This window comes from Pantherophis guttatus, chromosome 5 (genome assembly GCF_059756535.1).
Source record: "Pantherophis guttatus breed Tessera chromosome 5, ASM5975653v1, whole genome shotgun sequence".
In the NCBI taxonomy this organism is placed as follows: domain Eukaryota; kingdom Metazoa; phylum Chordata; class Lepidosauria; order Squamata; family Colubridae; genus Pantherophis; species Pantherophis guttatus.
Window position 1 is genome coordinate 65,141,787 of NC_142067.1, and position 13,019 is coordinate 65,154,805.

General features: G+C 46.9%; 1 protein-coding gene across 1 annotated transcript in view; it reads left to right on the forward strand.

The window, feature by feature from the left end:
* CFAP47 (cilia and flagella associated protein 47) overlaps window positions 1-13,019 on the forward strand; it is a 596,979-nt gene that overhangs the window by 494,238 nt on the left and 89,722 nt on the right. The gene's annotated exons all lie outside the window — the stretch shown is intronic.

The window sequence follows — 13,019 nt, forward strand, 5'->3', positions numbered from 1 at the left end:
AGCCCCCACAGCCTCCAAATCATCATCATCATCATCATCTTCATCATCTTCATCATCCCCCTCTCCCTCACTCTGACTGCTACCTCTAGGCGAATGATTCCCCTTGACTTCTGATTTCACGCCAGGATCACTTATACGCCTCTGATTTCCTCCTCCGCTCCCTCCAGCAGCCCCCTTACTTTTCCTGCCTGCTCAGATACACATAACCCGACTGTTTCAGCCCTACATTGCAATAAATCCTCAGCTTTTTTCAACAGGGCTCTCACCCATTGATCAATATATTGAAATTGATCAGGATATTTATCCTGATTCACTACAATCACTCCCCACAACTTATCCACTGTTTCTTCCCTTAACCATCCCTGGGGGGGGGGTCAGCCCATCTCCCTTTGTGGCCACACATGTTTACATAAGAATTTTAATTGATCCTTTGATCCTTTCGAATAGGAAGGGTTGCTAAAATACTTGTCAAAACCTTTTATCATGCATGCCAACGGAGTATTTGGCATGCTCTGCACCCCACCCATTCTCTAACACTGCCGTAGACTCGTAGCCCCGGAAACTCACAGCCACTAATGAGAAATGCGACAGCTTAACCACCCACACAACCTGACATGGACTTCATTAGGGTAGCCACCCTGAGTCCAAGGGAGTGATCAATTCCCTCTGTCTGCCTTCAAATGAGGCAGGTACAATTCTTTTACAATATACTCACTTAAAACGCTCCCACTCCGTAGATTCCTGGCCAGGAATTTGTTCAGACCACCTTTCCTGCACCGCAGGGTTCTTGGACTCGATCAGAGCACCGTCGGGGCCATGGGGGTATCGCTGCTGTCTCCCGGAGACGTATCTCCGCAGCGCCTGGAGAATGTTCAGGAGCGACCTCCTGATGGTCCCGAGGGGTCGAAACGGCCCTCAGCGAAATATCGCCTTGCACCTAGTCCCGGCCGGAGTCACCAGCTGTTGCAGGAAATGAGACTAGGCCAAGCTCTCCGATGCAGGAAAAAGTTTATTGTGCACGGTTCAAACAGCCCAAAGGCAAACAAAAAGTCTGAATGCCGATGGCTTCTTCTGGCTATGTATTTATACAGTTTAAAGGCAAAAGTATTACAGAGAGTGATGCATTTCACACGTAGAAGCTGCCCTTTCATCTATCTCTGGGAAAGGAAATAACAAACTTCTTCTCACATACTCAGGTTCTTTGCTCCGGCGCTCAAGACATAACAAAAGGAGATAAGAGGCTAGGAGACACCTCAAGGGCAATATGGAAGCAGCACCCCTTATCCAGGGATATGCATGACATTTGGGATGCAATAAACATTAAACAACAGAATGTATCTGTTTAGGGTCAGTTTGCCCTTTTACAATTCTGTACCTACGTCAAATACCGTTTGTCATCTCAGCACCTTGGCACGGAAGAGGCACTTCTGTCTTGACCAAAGATTTGGATTTCTAATATTTGAGTTTTATCCCAATATCGAATCTTAGCCTGGTTCACCGGGAGGTTACACGAGGCTGGCTCCAGGTGATTATAACTGCTTCTCTGAGTGAGGGTGCCTTTCCCGCCGCCTTGAAAGAGGCGGTGGTGAGGCCCCTCCTCAAGAAGCCTTCCCTGGACCGGGCTGAATTAGTTAACTACCGTCCGGTCTCCAACCTTCGTTTTGTGGCGAAGGTTGTTGAGAGTGTGGTGGCACGACAACTGCCCAGGCACCTGGATGAAGCTATCTATCTAGACCCGTACCAGTCGGGCTTCAGGCAGGGGCACAGCACAGAAACGGCATTGGTCGCGTTGGTGGATGATCTCTGGAGGGCCCGGGACAGGGGTTGCTCCTCTGTCCTAGTCCTATTAGATCTCTCAGCGGCTTTTGATACCATCGACCATGGTATCATGCTGCAGCGGTTGAAGGGGTTAGGAGTAGGGGGCACCGTTTTGCAGTGGTTCTCTTCCTTCCTCTCCGGCCGCTCACAGTTCGTGTTGGCAGGGGGGCAGAGGTCGACCTCGAGGCATCTCGCATGGGGAGTGCCACAAGGGTCGGTCCTCTTGCCTCTTCTGTTCAACATTTATGTGAAGCCGTTGGGTGAGATCATCCATGGTTTTGGGGTGAAGTGTCACCTGTACGCTGATGATACTCAGCTGTACATCTCCACCCCAGACCACCCCAACGATGCCCCTTGATGTGATGTCTCGCTGCCTGGAGGCCGTGCGGGTCTGGATGGGGAGGAACAGGCTCAGACTCAACCCATCCAAGACCGAGTGGCTGTGGCTGCCGGCGTCCCAATATAGTCAGCAGGTGCCATCGCTGACTATTGGGGGTGAATCTTTGCCCCCCATAGAGAGGGCTCGCAATCTGGGTGTCCTCCTGGACGCACGGCTGTCTTTAGAAGAGCATATGACGGCCGTGGCCAGGGGGGCCTTTTATCAGGTTCGCCTGATCCGCCAGTTGCAGCCCTTTCTGGACCGGGACGCCTTGCGCACGGTCACTCATGCCCTTGTCACCTCCCAGCTGGACTATTGTAATGCTCTCTACATGGGGCTCCCCTTGAACAGCACTCAGAGGCTCCAACTGGTCCAGAATGCGGCCGCGCAGGTGGTTATGGGCGCAACTCGTTGTGCCCACGTGACGCCCCTCCTGCGCGAGCTGCACTGTCTCCCAGTGGTCTTCCGGGTGCGATTCAAGGTGCTGGTTGCCACCTTTAAAGCGCTCCATGGCATAGGACCCGGGTACCTTCGAGACCGTCTTCTGCCACCAATAGCCTCCCACCGACCAGTCCGTTCCCACAGAGAGGGTCTCCTCAGGGTGCCATCAGCCAAGTTATGTCAGCTGGTGACACCCAGGGGGAGGGCCTTCTCTGTGGGAGCCCCAGCCCTGTGGAATGAACTGCCCCCGGAAATACGTAAGATCTCCGACCTCCGGGTGTTCCGCTGCGTACTGAAGACCCTGTTGTTCCACCAGGCAGGGCTGTCAATAGAATAATTTTAAATTGGGGTATTTTAATTTTAGGGTTTTAAATCGGCCAAATCTATTTAATTATTTTAATTTTTAATTATTGTTGTGTCTTGTGTTTTTAAATTGGCTGTACACCGCCCTGAGTCCTTCGGGAGAAGGGCGGTATAGAAATAAAATTATTATTATTATTATTATCTAAGGCATATCGGTTTTGTAAGACTATCTCCCTAATTTCAACCAGTTCTTTGTTCATCAGCTTCAGCACCTTGATAGTCTCGTTGAACATATGTACTGTCCAGTTATTTAGTAAATGAAGATCCCGATAGTTCATTGCCACCCCGAGATTGGGCAAGATGCCTCTGGATATCTGAGTTTTTAGTGACCGCCGAGTTCCATGTAATGGTCCGAGAACAATTGGTATAAGTCCCCATGTACGTGGCATTAGTGGACAGGCTGGCGCTGCTGAAACAAAAACGGGCTGGCTCTAAAATCCGGGTAGGGACAGCATACGTGTGCTTAAGCAGGGCTGTTGTGTGGGGCCACAGGAACGTCCATCCGGTCTCATTGAAAAGCACACTATGAAGTGCCAAGCCTGTTTTCCCATCAGAGGGGATGTGCATGCAAATCCAACAGTTAGTTTTATTGAGAAGTAAAGCAACTTTATTCAAATCTCTCACAAATGCGTTGCTGGCCCATGTCTCTGGATCACTGGTCACAATGACATGGTTAAGTGACCATATATGGACAAACACAGCGAGCAGGATTCCATATAATTTCGCCATTGTCGTCGACTGCAGCGTAGCCCCGACCCCAGGTGACAAGAGAGGCCGGGCCTTTCCACGTAGGATCTGGAAGATGGCGGTAATAAACTTGCGGTCGTGGAGAGTCTATAGGAGAAGCAGAAAAGTGCCAACTTGCGGCGGTTGACCTGGGGGTGCCAGAAACATTGAGGAAGTTGAGGGTAAACAAGACAAGGTTCAAGGTATTTTGTATTCCAGGCAAGCCGGGGGTATTTTCCCCTTTCTGTTTTTTATGAGCATCAAGGGCCTTTTTTAGGGTCTGATTAGCCCGTTAGTTGTATGGGATTCCAAACTTGTGTAAGATGGACCAGCGGTGGCAAAACTGTGCAAAGGCAGCACTAGTATATGCAGCGCCATTGTCCATTTTTAATTGTTTGGGGTTGCCCACAATACTAAAAGTCCGAATACAATGATTAATAACATGTTTGGTGGCTTCTCCCCTTTGTGGGGATGCCATGATGAATCCTGAATAAGTATCCACAGAAATGTGCAAATATTTCCATGGGGCAAAGGAAAGGTATTGAGTCACATCCATTTGCCAGATTTCACAAGCTTTGAGACCTCTAGGGTTTACACCCATAGGGATAGAATGAGCTTGTTGACTACAGGTAGGACATTGTTATATGATGGCAGTCGCTTCAGCTGCCGTGAGACCAAATTGTTTCGCCAACGCTTTTTTATTTTGATGAAAATAAGCATGACTGTCCGATGGTGTGATGGGAGACATAACCATGAGCACAGTTGCAGCAGCATCGGCTTTGTCATTTCCCTCCTGGAGGGGGCCTGGGAAGGGCTGATGACTTCTTATATGAGCCACAAAGAATGGCTGAGTTCTGTCAGAAATAAGTTACTGTAAAGTGAGCATTAAGGTTAAGAGATCAGAATCTAACGCAGGAGACAAATAGGAATAATAAATTTGTTTTATAATTTGAGTAACATACTCTGAAATATAATTGGGTATGAAAGTATTTGAAACGTCAAAAATTTCCAGAAGGAAAAAGAAAATCAAAATTGCATTCTGAGCCAAAACAGTGAAACTGCAAAGGCAGGTATCAGATATCACCCTTTACCCCGCCTTTCTCAGGCTGGTTCAGCAGAGAGGAAAAAAATGGTGAAAAGAACAAAAACCCGTAGCCCCCCTCTTCCTGCCTCTCACGGTGAGAGAAAGGAAAATTTTTTTGTTAAGCCTCCCTTTTCCTGGGAAGACAGGAAGAGGAAGAGAAAAAAAATGCTTAAACTATATAGAAGTCATCCAACAAAACCTTGCACAAAATTACATTTCATGCAATCCAATAAATGACTACATACACACCCATTCACATCTGTACTGCAATCAGACCTTTTGTATAATGCGTCCTCCATGCAAATCAGTCATTAAAATTATTTCAATGAACTAGCTTATTCCCAAAGCAGTGGAAAAATTCAGGCAGCAGTTTTAATCACAAAAGGTGATATTGGGCCCATAACCATCACCCGTTTCCCACAGCTTCAAGCCGAAGCCCATCCATTTTGCTGGCCAGCCAAACATATCATAATTAATTCAACCACATTCAATTCTACACACTATCATTATAGATGCACATCAACAAAATATTTTTAACAGAAATCACTTCAAGTTGATCAGTTCAAATCATCTGAGCCTTCCCATTTAGACAGGCTTTATATTTTATTACCTGCTAACCCCAGGTGGGAAGACAATAAACAATTTCTTCTTTCAGCCTGACAAACATACTGAGAGTCAGAGATCAGATTAAAAGGTTGTTGAGAAAAAGTGTGGAAAGCTGAGATAGCCGCAGACAATTAGTGTAAGATTCTTTCCAGATGTCATCATGAGGAACTTTGTAAGCAATGGCTCCTCTCGTTCGTCCTCCATCAGAAAAAACTGTAAGAGCTTGCGGTAGTGGAGAAGAAGAAAGTAATGAGCAAATAGGAAAGGAGGAAATCATTAAGCAAGCAAACCTAGGATCTTTAGGCAGATGATATGAAATACAGCCTACATAGTCAGTTAGAGCACACTGAAGAGATAAATTATTCTGAAATAAAAGTGAAAGTCAGATTTTGAGATAGGAAGAACAATATTTATTAAATCAGTTCCATTTCTTCGACAGGCCCGAGTATGCCCCAAGGTTATAAGTTCAGCAATAGCTTGAATAAAGGGTAAAACATTTTTAGATGGTAATGAGACAAATAAAGCCATTCAATACAATATACTTTTTGCTGTTCTAAAGCAGCCAATACTCCTGTGGGTAGTATTAGGAAATACTAGTAGTATTTCCCACTAGTAGGAAATATTAACAAAGATAACTGACAATTTCTATGAGGGATCCAATCCACAAACTGAATACTCAAGATGTTATTAATTTTCTCAACTGTAGCAAACACTACAGATGAAACTATAATTAAATCTCCTGGCTTTTTTTCCTTTAGTCAATAACTCAAATAATGGACTAAGTAAATGCGTAGGTAAAGAAAAATATGGGCGGACCCAATTAATAGTACCCAGAAATTGTTGCAAATTTACTAAGGAAATAACTTTGGGTAACTTTAAACAAGGAAAAGCCGGAGCAGAAAAAGATTGCAATAGTTTATGCCCTAAATACAGATAAGAAGCGTACAGCTGTATTTTTTCTGGGGCAATGTGTAATTCATTTACACATAAATCATTTTGTATTTCAAAAGGCCAATTAGGTTGTATTTTTTGCGCTCCAATTAAAATGTCATCTATACGATGATAACCAGGGTTTTTGATCCCTGATGAAAGAGAGGGCGAGATGTTACAGAGGGCGAGATGTTACAGACATGCCCCCCCCCGGTTTTTTACACTCTCTTTTAAAATAACCAGGTTTTCCACAATCGTAACACTTTCCTTGAGGTTTGCTGCTTGGTGATAAAGCAGTTGCTAACAAATTGGTTTTGTACGATGTTCCTATATCCTGACACACTTTAAACATATCTGCCAAATCAAGATCTTTTCCCAGATCTTTGCTTTTCGGCATTCAGAAGTGGCGTTCTCTTTAGCTTTTTTCCTGATGTTAGAGAAGGCTTGTTGATGCTTGCCAGAAACAGGCACTTTTCTGAAGGCTTGATAAGCACATTCAGAAGAAGCTTGCAAAGTTGCAGCCGGCAGACACACAGAAAGCATTTCAGCAATTTCTTTTATATTCCACCCGCTTTTTCTAAATGTTTCTTTAAATTCTGCCTAATGGGGGTGTAACTAGCTCCTTCAGAAGGAACTGGTAGTTCACTTAAAGATAGTTTAGAGGAGAGAGGTATTTTTTCCTGCCCAATTGTCTCAACTCTTCCACATGAGTTCTCTGAGCTGCAGACATTCCACCCCCCATACTTACGAAAAGAAGAGTCAGTCGCCAGCGACGTCGTCAGGTGCACCGTGCCTATTCCAGGCGATAAGTAGGGGGTCGGCAGGGACGTATTCCCTTACGGAATCACATTGAGATGTATCCGTTTCACGAGATCACGTCGGGGTCACCAGATGTGGTGGTCTCCCATGAGAGAAATGAGACACACAAACATGTATCTCGGGATGAGAGCCTAGAGCTGACTCCGTGACCCTCATTTATTAGAAATTCATAAAGCTCATTATACAGCATCATAGCAAGGCGGGATTGGGGGTGGTTACATGATCGGGTTGCATACACTCATATTATAGTAGTTACATAGACCCTTCCCAGGCTGGTACGACCCTTCCCAGGCTGGTACGAGAATAATCATGTAGGTATTTTCTGGCCTGAGCAGTCGGGACTTTCCAGATGATGTCAACATCCTATTTCCCTGCTGTGGCAAGGCCTACGGATAATTCTAATATGCAAGTATATTTCTATACAACTATTCCCACACAGTCATTTTCCAAAGGTCTCTTTACTAGCAATAAGTAAACTGGCACATCTGGGAAATCCTGAATCTGAAAAACCAGGGCTTTCCTTCAATAATACAAAGCTCCCAAAACCAACCCCTTTCTCCCCTTTCGGTCACATGCTCCAATCACCATCGGTTTCACCTTGGCCCAGCTCCTTACCACTCCTCCTCCAGATGCTGGACTGCTCTGACCTTGACCGATAGGAAAAAATGCTATTATATCTACTAACTCCCCTCTCCTAAATCCCCCCTCCTACTTTCCCACACATGAGGAGGTGGCAACATTGAAGCTTCCAGCCTAATATGGCTTCCAAGGCTGACACCATTAGTATTCTCCTTTCTTCATCTGCATATATTTGTTTGGCTTTTAATGATTCTCTAACATATAATGCCACCCCTCTTTTGTTTTGATGTGCTAATGCCAAATATAGTTTCCCCATTTTGGGATGTTCCAATAAGTTGCCATGTTGTTTTTTAATATGCACTTCCTGAAGACAAATTATATTCAATTTTAATCTTTGTAGTTTTGTGAAGATTTTTTTCCTTTTCATGAGGGAGTTCAATCCATTTAGGTTAATGGATAGCATCTTTACTTCTTCTTCCATCTTTTCATTTGTATATAGGTCTTACCCTTCTAGTTGTTCTTAACTCTCTCTGTCCTTTTATTTTTGCACCTTCTCGTCTGCCCACTCTTTTTTCACCTTCTTTCTTCTTTTTCTTCTATTTGTATTTCCTCTTGATTTTTACTTTCTATCTCCTCTCTGCTTTCTTGTTCTTCATTTGCAGTAAAATGGTGTTCAAAGAATTCATGTGCTTTATCTATTGTATCCATCCTAAGTTTTTTCTCTTGCCAGGTGATCAGAATTCCTTCTGGTATCAGCCATCTAAAAGTCACGTTGTCAGCCTTGGAAGCCATATTAGGCTGGAAGCTTCAATGCTATCACCTCCTCATGTGTGGGAAAGTAGGAGGGGGGATTTAGGAGAGGGGAATTAGTAGACATAATAGCATTTTTTGGTTAAGGTCAGGGAGATCCAGCATCTGGAAGAGGCGTGGTCAGGGGCTGGGTTGAGGGGGAACAGAGTTTGATTGGAGCATGTGACCGATTGGGGAGAAAGGGGATGGTTTTGGGAGCTTTATATTACTGAAGGAAAGCCCTGGTTTTTCAGATTCGGGATTTCCCAGATGTGCCAGTTTACCTATTCGAGTAAAGAGAACTTTGGAAAATGCCTGCTTACGCGTCTTTACTGGGAGTTGGAGGTTTTCTGGAACGCTGACATTATCCCGAATCTCACAAAAACCTAACGGCACCCCATAAGGGGTGCTGAGCCCCAGCATCTACTAAACCCTGGGTGGTGCAAAGACTCAGTGAAGATGGAAGAGAAAGGAGAGAGTGGAGAAGGAGCTGTCGGGGGACTGGGGGCTCAAGGAAGCACCGACCCCTGTATTTCTTCCCCTGAAGAAATGGGATGGGCCATGGAGGCTGCAGAGGAAGCCTTTTGGCTCAGGGCTTGGCCCAAGGCATCAGAGTCTTGGAAGAGTTGCCAGTCCAACCCAGCTTCAGGAGGGGATTTGAAGTCGCCTCGTGAGCAAGACTGGAGGATGGGGGCCGCTGTGGGCTCCGGTGACACCCGAGACTGGGGCCGGCCACACCCAACGCAGAGCCAGTCTTCTCTGAACTTCCTGAGTGGTTTGAGCAGATGGAAGTGGGAAGTTATGCACCCTCTTCAAAACCCCTTGAGGTGAGATGGCGGCTAGCGCAACCTACTTTCACTTTCCCTGGCCCAGGACATGGAGGGGGGGTTAGTGGAGCACAGCCCCACCTACCCGGCCAGGAGCAAATTGGGAGGATCAGCGCACCATGGCCATCCTGCAGCAGTGGGACACCAGGCACAGCCAGCCTACAGTATGCAAAACCCCTCTTTTTGGACCCCTCGCCAGCCTACATTAGCATTACCTCCTGCGGAGAGCACACCGCCCAGATGGGCTTTTTATCCCAGCCAGGGATGGGTCCAGTGCCAGTGGTATCCCGTGCCATCTTTTCCAAGCTCCCAGGGATCCCCCTGGGCCCCCTCCAATGGCTCAACGATCATGGCACCACAGGGGGGGCTAATCCAGCAGCCGGCTGGAGGGCCTTCCCTCCAGCGCAGCAAGCAGCTCAGCAGCCAGGCCCTCTCCTCCAACATCCGACGCCATTACCCCCCCCCCCCCCAGCCCAGCAAGCTTCACATCAGCCTGTTGTAGTGCAACAACCTGTTGCAATGCAAAAACCACCAGCAGCCCCACAGCAAGTTCCACCCCAACCAGCCGCGGCTGCTGCCCCCCCTCCCCACGAGGCCAACACCACCTCACTTCAGAGCAACCTTTCACGGGATGCCAGCCAAGCTAGCTTATTTCATCAGCAGGGTCTCGGCTCACGTGGATCAATATGGTGATCAATATGAATCAGAACGAGACTTAGTGTCATCAATCTCGGATGGAATGAATGAGGGGGAGGCTTCTGAATGGATAGCCCAACTGCATAATGAGGGCGCTGTTGAACTAAATGATGCCGATGGGTTTATCACGCTGCTCTGGTCCCGGTTTGAGGACCCACGTAAATGAAAACGAAGCCATGCTAAAGGCCATGAAGCAAGGTAATCGACCTATAAAAGACTTTGTATGGGACTTTAGATGAATCGCAGGGAATCTAGGCCATTGGCCTGACTGCATACTCCTGCACTACTTTAAAGAAGCTATTGACCCAGAAGTCAGAAAAGCCTGTGGGATCCGGGGGGTGCCTGAGTGTCTCCACGACTGGTATACCATGTCCATTGCTCTGAGCAGAGAAGTCCACCCCCCCTCAGCCAAACCCCAACACAATAGCCACCTCAAAGAGTGTTATCTAGAAAGCCCATTTCAAAAGCTACAAATCTCACCCCCCCCAACCGAGGGAAGGGTGATTAAGTGCTATCGCTGTGGACAAACAGGACATCGAGCTTCTGAGTGCCTGGCCCCTGCCCCAGTTCCACAACAACGATCCGCCATAGCTGCACGAGGCAGGAGGGCTCCAAGGAAAGCCCCAGACACCAGCCGATTTGCCAGACAAGCCGTGGAGATTCCCCTCCCCACTGAAGAGAGCGAGGACCCTGCGGCAAAAGGAGCCCCTCCCGACATGGCTAGGGGAGATGAAGACTCGATGGTGAGTGCACCCATCCACCCCTTCTCAATTAAAGTAAAACTGGTGCTGCCAAACACAGGGAAACAAGCAGAACTGCCAGCAATAATAGATACCGGCTGCACCAGATGTTTAATCAGGCTTAAAGTAGTAGAACAGCTGGGGATCAAAACAACACCCTTAAAACACCCAATTAAATTTTACCAGGTAGATGGGATGTTGATTGGGGGAGTCCCTGCCACCCATATTACTGAACTAATTAAATTAGAAATGGGGAAACATCATGAACTTATACGATTTATAGTAGCCCCAAAGATGTCAGAATCTATCATACTAGGCCTAGCTTGGCTGGACAAATGGGGCCCCACTATCACATGGGAAGATGAAAATCAGGATAGCAGTTTGCCCATCACCCCCTACCCCTCCTCCTACCCATAAAGGCCAGTGGCCAGAAACAGCAGCGGCTTGTTCAGACGGGCCTCCAGGCGAACACCAGATCCCTAAAGTGTATGCAGATTTAGCTGAAGCTTTCAGTGAGGAAGAATGTAACCTCCTCCCCCCTCATCGGCCCATAGACTGCGCCATCGAATTACAACCAGGGGCTAAATTGCCAAAACCTAGAATGTACTCCATGACACCTGCTGAGATGACTGAATTGAGGAAGTACACTGACACCAACCTAGCCAGAGGGTTCATCGAGCCTGCAAAATCCAGCATGGTCGCCCCAGTACTGTTTAAAGAAAAAAAGGATGGTACTTTAAGATTATGTATTGATTTTTGGTCTGTCAACGCCATTTACATACAAAATACCTACCCTCTTCCACTGATGAAGGACTTACTGAACCATCTATCGAAAGGAAAAATTTTCACCAAGCTAGGTGTAAGAGAAGCCTACTACTGAGTTCACATAAAGGAGGGAGATGAATGGAAGACTGCTTTTAACTGCCCCTTGGGCAGCTTCCAATTCTGGGTTATGCCTTTTGGACTCCAGGGGGCCCCAGGGGTCTTCATGCAACTGATCAATGAAGTTTTGCATGAGCATTTATATCAGGGGGTTCTTGTTTATCTTGATGACAGTCTTATATTCAGCGAAAATATGGAAGACCACGTCAAATTGGTCAGACAAGTGCTGAAAAAACTCCTAGCAGTCAAACTTTATGCAAAATTGTCCAAATGCGAGTTCCATAAGGAAGCCCTTGACTACCTGGGATACAGGGTGTCGAATAAGGGGATCGAAATGGACCCAGAGAAGGTGAGGGCAGTACTGGACTGGCAGCCCCCATGCACCCGTAAGCAACTCCAGAGCTTCCTGGGGTTTGCAAACTTTTACAGACAATTCATCCCTTCCTTTGCTGAGATTGCATTCCTTTTGACAGAATTGCTAAAAGCTGGCCCGTCTCCCACTAAGTCAAAACCTAGCCAGCCCTTAGCTTGGACAATGGACTGCCAAAAATCCTTTTAACGGTTAAAATGCCTATTTGTGGTGGAGCCAATCCTACAGCATCCTGACCCGAATAAGCCCTTTGTGGTTCAGGCGGATGCAAGTGATGTGGCGGTGGTGGCTACTCTACTACAAAGGGAGCCCCGGAACAATCTAATGCCGTGTGCTTATGTATCAAGGAAGTTAATTGACACTGAGCGCAGATGGGTGGTATGGGAAAAGGAGGCGTTTGCGGTGCGATGCGCTCTCCCACTTCCTGGAGTGGGTGGAGGAGCCGTTTGAGGTTTGCACTGACCACAAGAATCTCGAGGCACTGAAGACCCTGAGGAAGCTTTCTCCAAAGCAGGTTCGTTGGGCTCAATATTTCAAGCCCTTTAACCTGAAATATATCCCGGCGGGTAAGAACCTTCTGGCTGACACTTTCTCCCGCAAACCCCAATTTGACTCTGTCCCACAAACCCCAATTTGACAGCCAATGGGAAGAGATAGTTCACGCCATGATCTCAGAGACTCAGCCAGCCGTCCAAGACCACACCAGAGCGCAAACGCACCAGGTTTCCAACCTCCCTGAAGACAAGTTGATAGCGGAGCTAAAAGTGGCACTCTCTAATGACTCTGTTCTGTCCCCAACCCCAACCCCACACACACACACCAACAGACGTTCAGGAGTTAAAGACCAAACCAGCTGGCAAAATCCTTCTCCTTATGATAGCAGAACTTGGCAACAACCTAGTGGCTGCCTGCCAAAAGTTTATTATTTACAAAGAGAAGAGATAACTTCTCCCCACTTCTGATACATCAA